A 16,806-nucleotide genomic window follows, 5' to 3' on the forward strand; every position below is an offset into this window, starting at 1 on the left:
AAGCAGTCCTTCACCCACTTAGAAGCCATTTGACCTTGGGCAAGTTAGCCTCCTTGAGCCCTACTTTCCTCCTCTGGAAATGAGTACAATAATTCACGCCTTGAAAGGAAGGACAGATGGGCAGTGAATGCAAACGCTTGACTCACACTGAGATTAATAAATGTAATTTCCATTATTAGACTCTGCATATCTGACATGGAATTGAAGTGCTCATCTTAACAACTGATTTTTTGGAAATTGTTATAAAAGAAAGGGTTATGGTAGATTGTAGGGTCATTAGAGAAATAGTCTTCTTGACTTTTATCATCATATACTATCTAGAAACTACCTAGTTTGACATCAACGTATTGTATGTACAACTATCCTAAGCACAGTTTATCTACCTTTTTTTTTCCCCCTGTTGATGATTCAGAAGTCACTCCAGAGCCTTTGTACTCCTCTGGGTTTTTGTTATGAACTCCAGTTAACATTTTATTATAGCCCTTTAGAAGTATTGGTCACTAACAAGTTCTGAAAAGCAACTTGTGTCTGTATGTTCACCTCTTCTCATTCCTTAATATATGATTAAAAAAAAAAGTTCATGTGTTGCACTAAACACAGACTGGCTTCCTGCACCCAAGCCCTTCCCAGTTGCTCCTCTTTTTGGTGGAGGACTCACCCACTCCAGCTTGTGCTGGGAAGTGATAGAACTAGAGCAGTAGTATCCTTGGAGCCTAGGAAGTGAGGTTAGTGGGCCTTCAAAGAGCTAATTTGCCATAAAGTACCAGAAGTTGTTCAGAATCAGTCAAGCTCTTCTCACATTTCCGAGGAGACTATTTTAGGGAGCAACAAGAGCAGAATAGATCAATTTACATTTCTTCTTCTTCTACCACTGTAAAAGCACTTATTTGATGAATTCTCAGGGCCAGTTAGACAGTATCAGCAAATACAGTGATGGGAGCACAGAGCCAGCATCTGTTTTGTTTATTATGTGGACGGTTTCTACACTCAAAGCTGCATTCCTGTCTTTTCATTTATTTTGCCTGCCTTTTAATTCCCTGAGTGTGATTTAGAGGAGTCCATGCGTCATTTTGTTGCAGTGGCATTGGAAGTCTGTATTTCTGATTTAATTCCTGCAGTGTGAACCCAGAACCGAGGACCGGGAGACTCCTGTGCCCCAGATTAACTGGGAGAACTTGGACAGTCGGCTCAACATCTCTATCTAGGTCCCAGTTTCCTCTCCTGTAAAATGGGACTGTTCACTTCTTATCAGGGGGTATAATATAATAAAAGGAAATGCCCTGCAGATGTGAAAAAAAAAATTTAAACGCCATACACCTTTCATTTTTATTTTTAATCTGAAATTAACATGCGAAATCAGGATGCTGCCATTTTCAAAGTTGTTAGCCTGCATTCATCATATTTCTAGGTGAAGTATCTGAAAGTGATTATAGGTAATAAATATCTTTTTTTAAAAAACTTATTGCAGAGGCAGTTTTTCCACTGTTAATGAGGGTAATTTGACTTGGTTGAAGGATTGCAGTTCTTAAGAATTAATGCACTAATCCAATTCAAAGATTTAAAGAGATCTAAGATTTTTCACAGGTCGCGTGCTAGTGAATGTGCTGCTTTCACATAGCAGCTAATGGACTTGAACGCCAGTCTGTCATTTACTGTTCCCTCCCCAAGAGCAGCTATGCCCTTGGTAGTGAGTCTACTCTCCAGGCATTGCAGGTTATTTAGAAGTGTGGTGTATTTGTAACACTTTTGAGAGATAGTATCCTATTTCTTTCAGCCCCTAGTTACTATAAAAACTGGAGTTATCTATCTTAATTACACGTCTGAATCCTAATCTGCTAAGGTCTGAGGAATATCAGACTCAGAGGAGCTGCCTTCTCGCCTTTCTTTTTCAGAGAAAGGTCTTTTATTTTATTTTGTTGTTGGTTGGTTTGTTTGTTTTTCAGTGTGTTCTTAAAAGCTAATTCCTGTATCATTGTATTTGTACCTATAGGTTAATTCATGTGAAGACAAAGGTTACCTTGCATGGTATTCATAACTTTCCATTTTTGATAATGAGGTGTTAAGAAGAGCTAACAATATTTTGTAAAGCCTTATTTGTAAAGGATGGTAGAAATGCTCTTCTTTCCCAGTTCCATTATGTTTCCTAAATATGAAAAAATCCCATTTTGAAGCAATTAGAAGTCTGTTCTTCTCTTTGCATGTGTGTGTGCAGTCAGGAACCTTTGTTCCTTAATTAGGAAAAGAACTAGAGCTCATTAATTGTGGTTCCAAGTGATGTCTGCTCGATTGTTGGGGCACTGATACACTACAAAGAAAGATCTAGTCTAAATCTGAGAGGCTACCAGCATTTCTGAGAACCAGTAAAAGATAAATAAGCAGCAGAGGGTCCTTGTATGGTCGACCTCACATCCTGGCCTGTCCTTGAGGGCCTGGCTAGCTGCTCATCAGTTTTAAAGCCACAGAAATTTATGTACTTACAGAAGGGGGGAAAGGGAGAAGGTGCAACTTAGGTAGAAATATAGGCCTCCGTTTAAAATCTATGATCCTTAAAAAAAAAAAGGAGAAAAGAAGTCAAGAATCTCCTTCCGATTTTTTGATACTTAAAGGACCTCATCTGGATGCCTGTAGATGTTATTGAAAGTGAATGAATTGCTGGCAAACGTGATAGAAGACAGATATCCTAATGTTTTCCAGGCTGATTTTCATTGCTGGCATGAGCTTGGGAGGCATTGCAAGAGTTCTGAAAGCTAAAACTCCCAAACTGAATTGACAAATCCTTAGGCCCGCATCTTTGTCATCAAAAGAGAGCCCTAATTTCCACGACAGGAATAGACACTTCCCCAGCCTCCAAGACAGTTAATGTACCTACATGTTCCCAGAAATATGAGTAGTACAAACGGTGGATGCATCTCACTCGTCAAGATCTGGATTCCAGAAACAGGGAGGTGAGCAACTTGAGTGGAAACTCTCTGACCATGTAGATGATGTTGTCCTGTGGGTTGGCTGGCCTGGCGAGGGAAGGCTGAAATGGAGGATGAGAAGAAGGAAGCCAAATGTCAGCTTGGAAACCATACAATGGAAATTCGCACCTAATTTAAGGGGCAATCGCTTCTCTTCCAGAAGATTCTATGCAATCAGGTGGCTACCATCCCTGCCAGAGGATTAACTGCCTTTGCCCTTTCATGTTGATGGAGACATTATTAGCAAAAGGGAGCACTTCATAAAGGTGGTAGAGATCTGGCAAGTAAAGGCATGATACCTTTTCCCCTGTGCTGATAATGGTGTGGGTCAGAAACAGTGAATGTGGAAACAAATATTTCCCTGAAATGTTCTACCATTTAAAGAGGCATGTCCAGCTAGCAGACATGTCTCTCTGTATTTTTACATAATAAGAATACATATTTTATATAATATAATTTATATATATATATTTCTCCACCAGTAATCTTTTTTACTTTGTATTTCTCAGAGAAAGAAAAATCGATTTTAAAATGTAAAAACCTGTTCTTCAGTGGACGATGCAAAAATCTCATTGCAGTATTTATTCCAAACCTGCTCTCATAATGTTCAGTCAAGGAGAAAACAGCAAAAAACAGTTGTTGATGGACTTAGCACAGAACTGGATTAAATAAGCATTAGTCTACTGAAGCTGATTACAGGAATATGAAAATGCAGTATCTTAATGGTACATATTTTTATGTGGCAGCTCAGTTGCCTTTCATTTTGCAGCTAATATGTCTATTCTTATGAGTCATTTACTTCTTTAATTACCTTTTGCAGGCAAGGCACCATGGTATATTAATGTGAATGATTTTTACTGCCAGTTTATCATACAATGCCCCAGAAGTTGAAAGGCGTAATTGACTTGGAAGAACAGCTCATGAAGGAAACAATATTTAGTTGACAGTTTTCCTTGTACTCTCTGTTGACGTTTATGAGTTTACACTATGCTAAAGGAGTAATAAACACAATTTTCTTTCAATAACAGGAAAGGGTAGCTTCTCAAATACATTTGTGGAAAAACACATTTGTTCATTTCTTGAATAATATGGAAATAACACATTTCCAGTGATAAGACCTCTCAGATTGCCAATTGAATTAAACCTTTGAAGGTGCATTTATAACCTGTCTCAGAGCATTAGGAGATATTAGGGTTCATATGATTGAATCGATTTAATGAATATTTAAATTATAGACAGATTTGGATAAATCATATTTAAATCTGGGTGTTAGAGGAAGACTATTTGACCTCATCCTCCCAATTTCTAGAGGGAAGGAAAGTGGGAAGGGAACTGGGGAACTGTCTGGAGGAAGATTTTCTTTCGCCCAAAGCGAGGGGAAGTCTGACAGTACATTTTAGGGGAAAGAAAAGGGGGGTTCATCAGTACACCTCCTTATAAGGTCTGGGCTTTGAATGGTTAAACTCAAGACCTGGGTGGGTTGCTGCTGTTCTGGGGTCTGGAATGGTGCCTTGAATTGATGGGGGCAGTGAGCAAGTGCTCTTGGTTTTAACCATCATTTCCAAGGTCCCCTGGGCCCTCCACTGGCTCGCTGGCTTTGGGTAGGCCCTGGTTTGGCACATCGGTTTCGAGGGAGTTAAACTTTTCACAGTTTTCTGGATTGTTTGCAGTTCAGCCCTGTGCAGCATAATGAAAGTTTTCTAGCCATCTGTTGTTAAGCTGGCGGAGAGCAAGGCCAGTATATCCAAACAAAGTTCTGGCCTGCTGTAAACGGAACCTGTCGGCTCAGCATAGCTTTCCTGACCCCTCCAGCGGACGGGGCCGCCCTTGGTACCAGGCACCCACCGCATGGAGCTTGCAAAGGGAACTCTTTTCGGGGTGGGGGGTGAGGGCCTGTTTACTTTTCCCCTCCATGTTCCTCTCACTGGCTTGGACTAGTTTATACTTAATCTTTAAATGGATAAATGGTTACTTGTACCCTCTCCTTTTTTGGAGAAGGAAGAATTCGGTCTTCATAGGAGATTGTACCTTTTAGAACAAGGTGTGAGCGTCTGCAATGTGTGTGTCAGGCACCAGCAATTTAAAAGGGTGTTCTTCTACCCAGTAGTTTTTGTTTCACCATTTTGTCTTGCAGGATTTGGGGACAAATAGTCCAGGCAATAGAAGCTCCTATATTTATTACTTAGCTTATATAACTAAAAGTGTTTCATAACTTTAAAAGGACTCCCACCCTCCCCTTTCTTCCGCATTTTATATTTATTATTAGAAGTTTAATACATAGCATAACTTAAGAGAATAGCCATTTGACTGTGCTCCCAGCTCTGTGGGGTGTTGCCTATCCTCTGCTCTTATGTACAAGGCATATTATGTATGTATTGCTTTTAATTGCCCAGCTTAACCTTAAAATCGTTTCACTGTCCTGTGTTATTCTGTAATAGGTTTAATTCTTACTTCCTGTTTCACAGTTTGCTTGGCCCTGTGTGAAACATTCCTGCACATTCAGATCCTTGATGTACATATGTGTCTGTCTCAACACCTGTCTCAACCTTCCCCCAGCTTCTGTGGGTTTCCTCTTGTTACTGACACCTCATAGGTGCTGTTGTATTTTTATCTTGGTCCTGCTGCAGTGCATTTCCTGTCCAGCATTGGTTACATTTGTGCTCTGTTAAGAGAGGGCTCTAGGGAGCCATTGTCAAACCTCTGTATCCATCTCGGTTGATTAAAATATCCAGAGAGAATGGCCACTGTCACTGAATAACTATGTCAGCCACTCCCCTGACTGCCTTAGCCCCTCTGGATGAGAAACAGACCACAGCCCCAAAGAGTAGTTACAAAGAAAAGAGGTACCGAAAGGATGCCCATTTGTCTAAAGCACCAACAGGAGGGGGCTTGGATTCAACTTTAACTGCAATCCAGGAATGTACATGGGTCAGGGATACCGTAAATGGCGGTGGGGGGCAGAGGGAGAGCAGAAGAACCAAGGGGATAAAAAAGGAGATGCAAGGCTTCTCCTTTAAGGGGCCAAGAGTTTTGCAAGAGCGAAAAATATTCAATTTAAAATTTAAATGAATGCACTTACTTGGAAATACCATACAGTCATAATCTGTTTGTAAGGTGACTGACATATAAAGTGCTTTTTTGTTTTAAGGTAAAAAAAAAAAAAAATGTATTCGGGGTAGAGTTTCGGGTGTAAATGTCAGGTGCAACGTAACGTGTGTTCACTCCAAGAGTCAAGCAAATAACCTTGGCATTTAGGACACTGCCTTTTAGAACATGAAATTGTTTTTTGTTGTGTGTTCTTTTCTTTTCTTTTTTTTTTTTTAAAGAGGACTACATTAAGGGGTAACCTATTAGCTGTGTTTTTGCTGTCTTAAACTCAGCCCTTCTGTCTATTAAAATCAAACCACTGTGTAAACATCCCCGTGTTGTTCTTGGTCTCTACAATGGCCACGGGGATCAGGTTTCACCTGCCTGCACATCTTCAACCAATTAGAGCAATTAGCGTGAAGCCATTTCACATTCAAGGATTCAAGGTCTACGGTGACATTCACGTCCAGGAGAAGTCTGAAAGGGAGAGAGAGGAAGCGGCCCAGAGCATGGCTACTCTTCCATGGCCCTAAGCAGACAATTTCTCTTTTAAAAATGGTAACTCTTTAATGATATTGTTATGAGGTTTTTAAACGACAGATCAAAAGTTGTTTGTATCAAAAAACCCCAACAGTCATTTAATTATACTAATGAAGGTCTTTATACATGGCAGATTTTTTAAAAAGACTTTTAATGGTCGTGAGAAATGAAGTGTTCCTGCTCCTTGTATCACCGTGGGGGTGACAGCATTCTTTGCAGAGGAAAGATGCATTTTATAATATATAAAGGAATTTGCATTGCGCTTTACATGGTAAACTTCCCAGTTTGGGGTAAAGGGAACCATTATAGCAACGTCGAATATTTAGTTGGCAGACTTTGGTGAGTAAGTATTAAATGCAACTTTTTTTTTTTTAACGCTTGGAGAAGAATAGTGACAACTTTCATATATTGAACTAGTACAGTTTAAAGACAAATGACCAACTTAGCACATCAGACAGCTGTGAAAGCGTGACCGAAGGTGACTTTTAGCAAAATCGGCTCAGAATCTGGGAGGGTTTTCGTTGTGTTTGTTTGTTTTGTTTGTTTTTCGAATGTGTAGCTTAGTTACCCAGGAATCTTGTTTGCATGAGGCAAACCCTAAACTGATTACAGCTTTTTAAATTGGTTAGTAGATTTTTAAATCCACGTTGCGCTGTTGGGTTATTATGCAGGGACGAGGGGAGGGGCTAATTTTCAAAATCCATGGGTGCTGCAGGAAAGATCTGGCTCTGTACTCCCTGGAGGTGTCTGCAGTCAGGAGTAACCGCAGGCTAATTTATAATTTGGAATTCTGTGGTCCTTTGACCTGATGCTGCCGGTTCACATTCAGTGTTTGTTAACAAACAGCTCTAAGCACAAAATTGTTGGGAGAATTGCTTTTTCATTATACGCACTGACTTTAATTAGAATAAGCGGCTTATTTTTAAAAGAAATAATTGTCTGCCTCTAAGAAAGTTCTTGCCATAATTCCTTTATGAAATTGCCTTAGTTGACTTCCAAGCGAGTAGGTGTTGAACAGTTCTCTATCCATTGCCCTGAACACATCTATCTGTGTGACGGGAGTCCGGAGCATTCCTGTTCATTCGGTAATGAGCCATTTCTAGGTGACCGGACTGCTTCGCGTCCTCCCACCCGGGCTCCAAGCGCTAGCTCTCTCCTGTTGCGGGCTGGCTTTCCTGGCGCCCAGGCCATGTGCCTTTAGAAACCGCGTTACAAATCCGATGCCGGCGGTGCTGGTGCCATGCAGCCTGCTGGACACTGAGCAAGGTGAAGCTCTGTCTGTTTCCCTTGCCCCTTGGAAATGGATTGCTAGGAAGTCATTTGCAGCGTCTGTAACTAGACTGGCTGAGTTAAACAGGAACATTTGAATTGGACACTCCACCCCTTCTAAAAGTGGAGAGGCAGGCATCTAAGATCTGCAGGGCTCAGAAGGGAGGTAAGGCAGTAAACCAGATTCCCCTCCACCCCCCGCCTTTTTTTTCCTTCTAGCCTCATCCCCTGTTTCTCTGATCTGCCTTTTGAACTGTTTTTGTGGCTGATCAGTTCCACCTAATATGCCTCTTGATTTCTGCTATTGTAATACTCAGGCGACATGCTGTTCTCTTGGTTTTTATAAGCTTTAGATGCTTCTGCCTGTCATATTCTGGCGGTTTATCTTCAGCGTCTGGATTTGCTTTCAGACTTGAATGTCTATCAAGCTGCCGTTGCTTTGAATGTGAGATCAAAAGAAGATGAATTCCAGTAAAAAATTTCCTTCTATGAAGAAAAGATTGGGGCCTATGTAAACATCCCACTGACAGTTCCCAATGAGTGATTTTCGCCGAGTGCTAGCACCTGGATGACAGACAGTCCAGCATTCCACGCTCAGTAACGAATCAGTTGCTTCCATGGCAGAGGAGCATTACCACAGCAGCAGTGCATTTTTAGAAGGGATCCTTTTTCTTCCTCTTCCCCCTCCCCCTCGTCTTTCCCTTCTTTATTTTATTTTTTTTTCTTTCTTTGAATATGGCTGTTCAACTCTTCATCGTATTTTTCAAGCTGACTTCTCTGCCTTCAGCAGTTTACTTTTCTTCACAGTATCTGTCAAGGTACTCGGGTGACAGAAGACAGGACTTTGATAATTAGTTTGGGGGTTCCAGAGTGTTCACGTAGACAAACCAGGCATCTGGAGATAAACAGGTAGTTGGGCTGATTGCAGAGAAAAGGAAAAGCAGCAAAAGCAAGCTCAAGGGCATGTCCCTGGAATGCAGGCGATGTGTTGTTTAAAAATACATGTGACAAAATCCTCTAAAGTCTGCAGAATCGGAATTTTCTTTCTTCCTTTATTCTTCCCCCCCTTTGAGGCATCCTGCCGATGTTAATGTCATCACAAAAATATCTCATGAGCAGGTTTTCCAAAACCCCGGTCGCTGTGTTTGTCTGGGTGAATGAGCTGTGTTTGGCTGGGGCTTGGACTAGCCAGGGCGCAATTCTGATGCTCTGTCCATGCTTGCAGACCTGGAGTGATTTAGATGCAGTGTAGCCTGAATAGATTTCTTTAAGTGCTAAATGCAACTTTGAAAATTACCTGCAGGCTCCAACTGATCTTTGAACTGTGAAAGTGAAGAATTACTTGAGGAATTCTTGCGGTTTCTTTGTCGTTTAGTGAGAGCCCAGGCAGCTACTGTGGAGGCAAGCGTCCCTGAGGTTGCCTACACAGGGCAGTGTTCCAGTGTGTTTTCTCCTCGAGTGTACTTCAGCCGCACAGGACTTCCTGTTTATTCAAACATCTTTTTTACCACTCGGCAACCCCCGCTTCACAGAAACAGCCAGAACCATCGACAGCAAGAAGACGGAAATCCAGAGGCAGACAGTGTGAGCTCTCTCGGTCAAACTCTTCATTTTCTCTGTAAGTGTCCAGAGGAAAAGAAAAAAAAAAAAACCAAAAAAACGGAACATTTCGCTGGGTGAAACTTTTAAAAGTAGGGATCCACTCCTGCACGGACATTCTCTGAAGGGCAAAATTAGATGATCCAACGTGTTTACTGTTCTTCCCCCCACCCCACCCCCACCCCCATCAAAGCCGTTTTTCCTTTTAGAGCCTTGAGAGGACGGTTCCTTCTAACTCCTTAGGGATTCAGTCTTGCTTTCAAATGTGTCTTCGGGTAGCCTCAGCTAAGGCAGCAGCCGCGGGTTGTCAGGACCAGTCTAGGGGCTTGAACGGAGATTGGAACCTCACTCTGCTTATTTGTGATGGTGTCTTCTGTCGCCTTCTTTCCTTCCTGTTATCACCAGGAGTCGGGGGTGTGGGGCCGGCGCCTTGGTAACTCTGCGTCTGCCGGCTTGTCCTCGATGCATGCATCATGACCCCGTCGTCGTTTGTGCATCGGTCTTGATAATATTTGTACCAATTTCATGCCAATAAAAGTCAGACTGCTGAAACAAGCACGGTCATTATCTCATTCATATTACTATTGTTTAAACGGAGTGCCCTGCGAAAAGGAAAGAGAAAGCCCGCCTCACTTTCTGAGATGGCTGTTAACTTTGATGTGGGAAGGGTCTTTTCAGAACGCTCATCGTGGATAATTAGGATGGCAGGGAGAGCCGTCGGGCTCGGGCTGCTGCTTCTGTCTGTGCCCAAGAGCCATGTGGGTGCTCCTGGGTCCTTTCTCTTGAAATGACTTTTTCAAGACATGGTTTGTCATTTTTTTTTTAAAAGGTTCCACCTTTTCCTGTCTGATGTGGCCATCCCTTGGGCTCCCCTCCCCTCTTCCCACACCCCTCCCCCAACCCTGACCCCCAACTTCGGAATAACTGGTAAGCCAGGTGCTAATTTTTTTTTTTTTTTTTTTTTTTTACTATGTACTGGTCAGGGAATAGACAGGAAGTAGAAAATTAGCTCTTTTGATCTGAAGGGAATTGTTACTACTCTAAACCTTGTTTGTTAGTCCCCAGACTAAATATACTTAAATTTTAACCTTTAAATCAGCCATCTATTAGAATAGAAAAAGAAGTAGGCTCCGCCACTGTCCCCCCACCTCTCAAGGAAGAAACATTTCAATACATAAAGTAAGTAAGTGCATGTGTGTGTGTATGCGCATGGCTCTTGCTAGGCTGACTTTTTTCATGTTCAGAAGTTGTTCTACTTTGTGAGAAAAAAAAAATTATGTTTGAGACTGCCTTAAGGACAATTTGTATAACAGTAGGAGTAATTGCAGGGAAAATGGAAAGAGTGACTGGAGATATTTACTCAGATGTTAGTGTAGGTGTGGGGGCCGAAAACCCAGTGTGGGAACAGTGGGCTGCTTTTCTTGGTATCGCAGTCTATTTGATGACCATCAAATTTCCCAGCTCGCTGGTTTTGTTTTTTCTGGATGGCATGTTTGATTATTTATCAGAAGGGAAGGGAGTAGCTGAAGCAAATAAACATGTGACCAAGTTCTGTTTTGTTTTCCACTCAGAAAGCCGTGCCCTTTAACAGACATACAGAAAAGAATAAATGCATTGTTTTATGATAAAAGGAAATTATATGTGTCATTTTCTTTTTTTTTTTTTTTAAGGCAACCAATTTAACCCTTAAGACTCAGGAGCCTACAGGCCTTCTGAGAGTCTGCCCAGCTGTTACTGAGAATTAATCTATTGCGGTGGATGATTTTATGGCACAGGATTTCCCAGGATTAGTTGTGCTGTAGTTAGGCTTTTCTAGATGCTTTCCTTAGTTATGCCTGCCTCAGTAGCTCTGTTTTTATGATGTGTGTGAGTGAGAGAGAGTGTATTTGTGTGTGTGTGTGTGTTTTAAATAACGATGCCATTGGGTAAATCAGCAGTTCTTACAGTTTTGTTGAAGGCTATGTTACGACTTTCCATTGAAACGTAAACAGCTCAGCTAAAGGAAAATATGCCAGGGTTTCTGTAACCAGTGAGCAGCACCATTTTATTAGTGGCTAAGTTTTGCTTCTCTCTTAAAACGTGTCAGGCAGGCGGTATCCTTCAAAGAGTCTACTCATAGGTTACCAAGATACCCTCAAAACATCTTTCCATCTTTACTGTTATGACCTGCAAGCGCTGTCGGCTGTCTCAGATCAAGTCCTCTAGAGACCTTGGGAAAGTCTCGAGTCTACATGAAATGTAGATTTTTTTAAACAAGCAAACCAAAAAAAAATGTTTTTTCTTTGTTTTCATCTTCTGGCAGGGCTTGCATCAGTGCATGGCGACACTCTTTGTACATCGACACGCACTGGCCTACATGTACATGCACAGACGGGCACGTTTTATAACAACTACAGCATGGTTTTGTGCAGGGGCTGCCCCCTGCGTCCACACCCTGAACAAACGATGATCCTAGCATAGTGCCTGGCCCAGTCATATCAGGCCCTTATAAATCACAGCTGAAAATCTGTTTTGTTGCCTATACTGTCTTGGAATGTGAACTGGAAATATGAACACAGAGGGATTCCCTCTCCATTGACTATATAAGGGAACAGTGCAGTCAGCCCTCAAACCCAGCGTAGCTTCCATCAGGATCGCCCTGCGTGTGTGTGCCTGGGAGGGGGCTTCGTGCTGGAGAGGACAACCATAGAAGCACCAACCTTTCCACCGCCTCTCTTCGTCACCTCGGGTGACTCTCCGAAAGGCACTTGGGTTGGATCATCAGACTTTGTACTTATACACAGCCTTTTGTCTGTACAATCAAAGTGCCTGACTAATGCTAACTCATTAATACTCGGAACACCCTTGGGACATAGGTAGGCTGTGAAGATGATCCCTCTTTTGAGGTGGGAAAACGTCCTCTTGTTAAAATAGTTTATAATTTCCGGGTGTGTCTATATTTCATGGTCAGGCAAGACCTGAAAAGGGTATGATCTAGATGCCATGAGGAACATTTTTCCTGTGACATACTCAGCCCTGACCACAGGCAGTCTCATGAGAAAGTATTTTGCCATGAAGAAACTGGACTGGAAAATAAATCTAGTGCATGGTGTTGATGGAGATGGAAGGGAGGAACTGCTGGAGAGTAATCATGCTGACTTTTAATCTCTTCAGCATCAAAGTTAGGAGTTTTGGGGGTGGTTTTTTTTTTTTTTTTTTTTTTTGGATACAGCTTGGGCTAAAAATTTGATTTTTGTTTTGTTTCGCTTTAACTCAACATGATGTTGGCAATTTAACTTCCACAAAACTCAAGTTAGTTGGTTCTTTGCAAAAAAACAGGCGCTGCTCATTGGCTGTGCAAAGTGAGAAGTTACTCTGTGGTTGTGGGCTTGGGGGCAAAAGATTTGAAACGTTCTGTTAACCCTCAGTGTTGCTGTATGATTCTTAAATTCTCATGTGTTTTGGGTTCCTTCCTATGGTTACTACTTACAGAATAAAAATTAGTCACATGCCATCTGCAGTTTTAAGTCTACGTTCAGACCTTCTCTGGAAGGTTTCTAGACTAGGGTGGGGGTAGAATTTAGGTTGTTTGGTTCCCAGAACTGTTTGTTTGTTGGAAGCTGAAACATAGAAATTAGGTTTGAAAAATCTCCATTCAAAATATGTTTTTAATTTGAAAAAATGATTTTCAGAAGTGTGTGAATAATGATTCCAGTTTTGCTTCAGAAAAGTAATTTACATAAGCATGCCCCCAGATGTTGGCAGGGTGTCATGTGTAGATGAGGCTGTTACAGTTGACTTTTTATTTTCTGAATTAACTTATGCATTTTTCGTATCTTCTCAAAGGGGTAATCATTTTTAAGTGCTTTTCTAAAATTGAAGTCTAGTTGATTTACAGTGTTGCATTTGTTTCAGGTGTACCTCACAGTGATTCAGTGATGTACTGAACCTCTGCATATATGTGTGTGTGTGTGTATATGTGTGTGTGTGTGTGTGTATGTATACATATATACATATATGTGTATGTATTCTTTCTTGGACTTCCCAGGTGGTGCAGATGGTAAAGAACCAACCTGCTAAGGCAGGAGGCATAAGAGACGTGAGTTTGATCCCTGGATCAGAAAGATTCCTTGGAGGAGGGCATGGCAACCCACTCCAGGATTCTTGCCTGGAGAATCCCATGGACAGAGGAGCCTGGTGGGCTACAGTCCATAGAGTGGCAAAGAGTCGGACATGACTGAAGCTACTTAGCACGCCTGCACATGTGCATTCTTTTTCAAATTCTTTTCTACTATAGGTTATTACAAGATATTTAATATAGTTCCCTGTGCTATACAGTAGATCCTTGTTTGTTTTCTTATGTATATATAAAACTGTATTTATGTTAATCCCAAACTCCTAATTTATCCATCCCTCCCACTTTGCTAATTGTAAGTTTGCTTTCTATGTCTGTGAGTCTATTTCTATAAGTAAATTCATTGGTATCACTTTTTAAAATTCCACATATAAGTGATGTCATATGATATTTATCTTTCTCCAACTTAAAAACTTAAGAAGCACTTATTTGACATCAGATCCTGGGCTGTGCACATTGTACATATTAATTATGATATAGGGACTGTTATTTCTTCTCATTTTAACAGTTGAAGAAACCGAGGCACAGAGAGATTAGGTAACTTGTCTAGGGTCACACAGGTTGCAAGTGGTGGAGCTGGGATTCAAATCAGGCAGAATGACTGATGGACACTTCACGACCATGTGCTGCTTCTGTAGACTCCATTAATGTTTTATAAAGTAAACCTGTCTTTCTTTGGAAGTGCTATGCCTCTCCCAAGGTCAGTAATTCCCCCAAATTCCCAGAGAATTCCTATTTCTTCATGCCTGGAGATTCAAGTTCCACCTTATGCTGCAGTGACCAGAAGTTCCAAAGATCACTGTTAGCCTATGAGTACAAGTCTGTGAACACTATTGTCCATCTGATGAACGCAGTTTTGTTTTTAACCTCCCTTTTAAGAAAATATTTCTTAATTCCTTGACCAGAGTTACCAGATCTTCCAAAAGGTAACTGCAAAGTTCCTTTGAGCATTGCTTAGATTAACTCACTGTATTCTTCTGCTAACTGCTAAGTCACTCCAGTCGTGTCCGACTCTGTGCGACCCCATAGATGGCAGCCCACCAGGCTCCCCTGTCTCTGGAACTCTTCAGGCAAGAACACTGGAGTGGGTTGCCATTTCCTTCTCCAATGCATGAAAGTGAAAAGTGAAAGTGAAGTCGCTCAGTTGTGTCCGACTCTTCGCAACCCCATGGACTGCAGCCTACCAGGCTCCTCCGTCCATGGGATTTTTCAGGCGAGAGAACTGGAGTGGGGTGCCATTGCCTTCTCTGACTGTATTCTTCTAGATATTTCTAAATTTTTCTGTAGTGATCTGTCCTGTCTAGCATGTGAATGCAGTTTCCATTTGAATGCAGGAATTCCAAGTCCATGGTTGTGTACATTAGTGGCCTTTTCAAGTTATGTCATTCTTGAAGTATAAAGGAAGGTATTCTAAGCTAGACTGTGTGACCTTGGGCATACTTGATAAGTTTCCTGTCTACGTAAAACAGTTTATGGCCAAGCCAGATACCGAGATTCATCTGGGCTCGTTAGAGGATACTCTGGTTCTCTCAATGTCTCTGTAAAGGGGCTAGCCAGTGGATTGAGATCACTGGGGAAGAGGAATCTTTGTTTCCCACAAAATATCTTTTCTTATTTATGGGGCAGTGTACTCTAGTACTAGTTTTCTTTAAATAAGTAATTATCATGTATAGGTGCTGTGCTAAGGGTTGTATTTATCTCACATAATTTTTAGAATTTAACCTCTCTGTTCCTATGTTTCCATATATGTTAACTGGGTATAATACTGCTTCAAAGGACTGTGAAAATTAAATGAGATTGTGTACCAGTACTGTTCAGTAATTGTCAGGCAATATACACTCACAAAATGGCAACTTATATTAGTATCTTCCCTATCCCCACCAGCCAGGAATCACAAGTTTTCAGGATACATTTAATTGGAAATGCAGATCAAAGCCACAGTAAGATGTCACTTCACACCTGTTAGAATGACTCTTATCAAGAAGACAAGAAATAACAAAGAGTTGGTGAGGATATGAAGAATGGTGAACTCTTCTGCACTGGTAGGGGGAGTGTAAAGTGGTGCAACCACTATGGAAAACAGTATGGAAGTTCCTCAAAAAATTAAAAATAGGGCTGTCATACAATCCAGCAATTCCATTTCTGGGTATGTACCCAAAGGAAATGAAATCATTATCTGGAAAAACTATCTACAGCCTCATGTTAATTGCACTATTATGTACAGTAGCCAAGATATGGAAAAAGAAAACCTAAATGTCCTTTGATAGATGAATGAATAAAGAAAATGTGATATACATACATACACACAGGGAATAATATTCACCCATAAAATGGAAATCCTGTCATTTTTAGCAACATGGGTGGGTGTTTAGAACATCCTGCTAAGTAAAATAAGTCAAAGAAAGACAAATACCTGTAATGTTACTTGTATGTGGGATTTAACATGATAAAACTCAGAAACAAAGAGCAGGTGGGTGATTGCCAGAATTTGAGGATTAGGGAAATGGGTGGTTTATCACAAGCTGTAAAGGTAAGTTTTGGGGATGTCACATACAGCGTGGTGACTGAAATTAATGATACTGTCTTGTGTATTTAGAAGTTAGTAACAGAGTAGATCCTAAAAGTTCTCATCCCAAGAAAAAGATTGAAATTATATACAGTGATGAATGTTGGCTAAACTTGTTGTGGGAATTGTTTACATGTAAATATGTGTATATGTATATAAAATCATCATGTACATTTAGAACTATTAGAGGGTTTTATATTAATACATCTCAATAAGTGAGGGGGGGAAATTTTTTTTTTTTCAGAGGAAAAAAAAATAATACAATCACTTAACACCCGCCACCACTTAGACAAGTAACAAGGAGCTGTAGTAGAATGTGAGAATCTATAGTGGATTGTAAGTACCAGGGCCAGAAATCTACTGTACTCGCCCTGCCTGGAAGGTAGAGAAAGGTGGGTAGAACTTAAACAAAGGGGGAGCAGAGACACGGGTGTCGGACTGCGTAAACTGCAGCTGGACTTCAGTTAAACTGTGAAAAAAAATCTGTCCTCTTTCAGCTCAGTGCCCCCTTTGTTTGCTGGACGAAAAGCTTTTTCTGCGAAAAGTCCGACCTTGGCTCAGTTGAACTATGGAACAGGGGACATGTCCCTACTGGGGCTTGAAGAAAGGATCAAAGTCAGAGGATGATGGTGACAGCACCGGTGTCCTCAGAGATGGTTGAACCTGGGTCG

The 16,806-nt window shown here is 41.2% G+C and overlaps 1 protein-coding gene across 12 annotated transcripts in view; it reads left to right on the forward strand.

Annotated features, from left to right (window-relative positions):
* Nucleotides 1-16,806, forward strand: part of FOXP1 (forkhead box P1) — a 613,036-nt gene that overhangs the window by 432,893 nt on the left and 163,337 nt on the right. Inside the window, exon 1 of one of the 12 annotated variants that reach the window (XM_065933295.1) lies at nt 9,136-9,474. The exons of the other annotated variants lie outside the window; for them this stretch is intronic. The gene's annotated coding sequence lies outside the window, so the exon portion shown is untranslated. Of the gene's footprint in view, nt 1-9,135; nt 9,475-16,806 lie in introns of those variants that run through there. 12 annotated transcript variants of the gene reach the window in all.

The sequence above is a fragment of the Muntiacus reevesi genome, chromosome 4, assembly GCF_963930625.1.
Source record: "Muntiacus reevesi chromosome 4, mMunRee1.1, whole genome shotgun sequence".
NCBI classification, from domain to species: domain Eukaryota; kingdom Metazoa; phylum Chordata; class Mammalia; order Artiodactyla; family Cervidae; genus Muntiacus; species Muntiacus reevesi.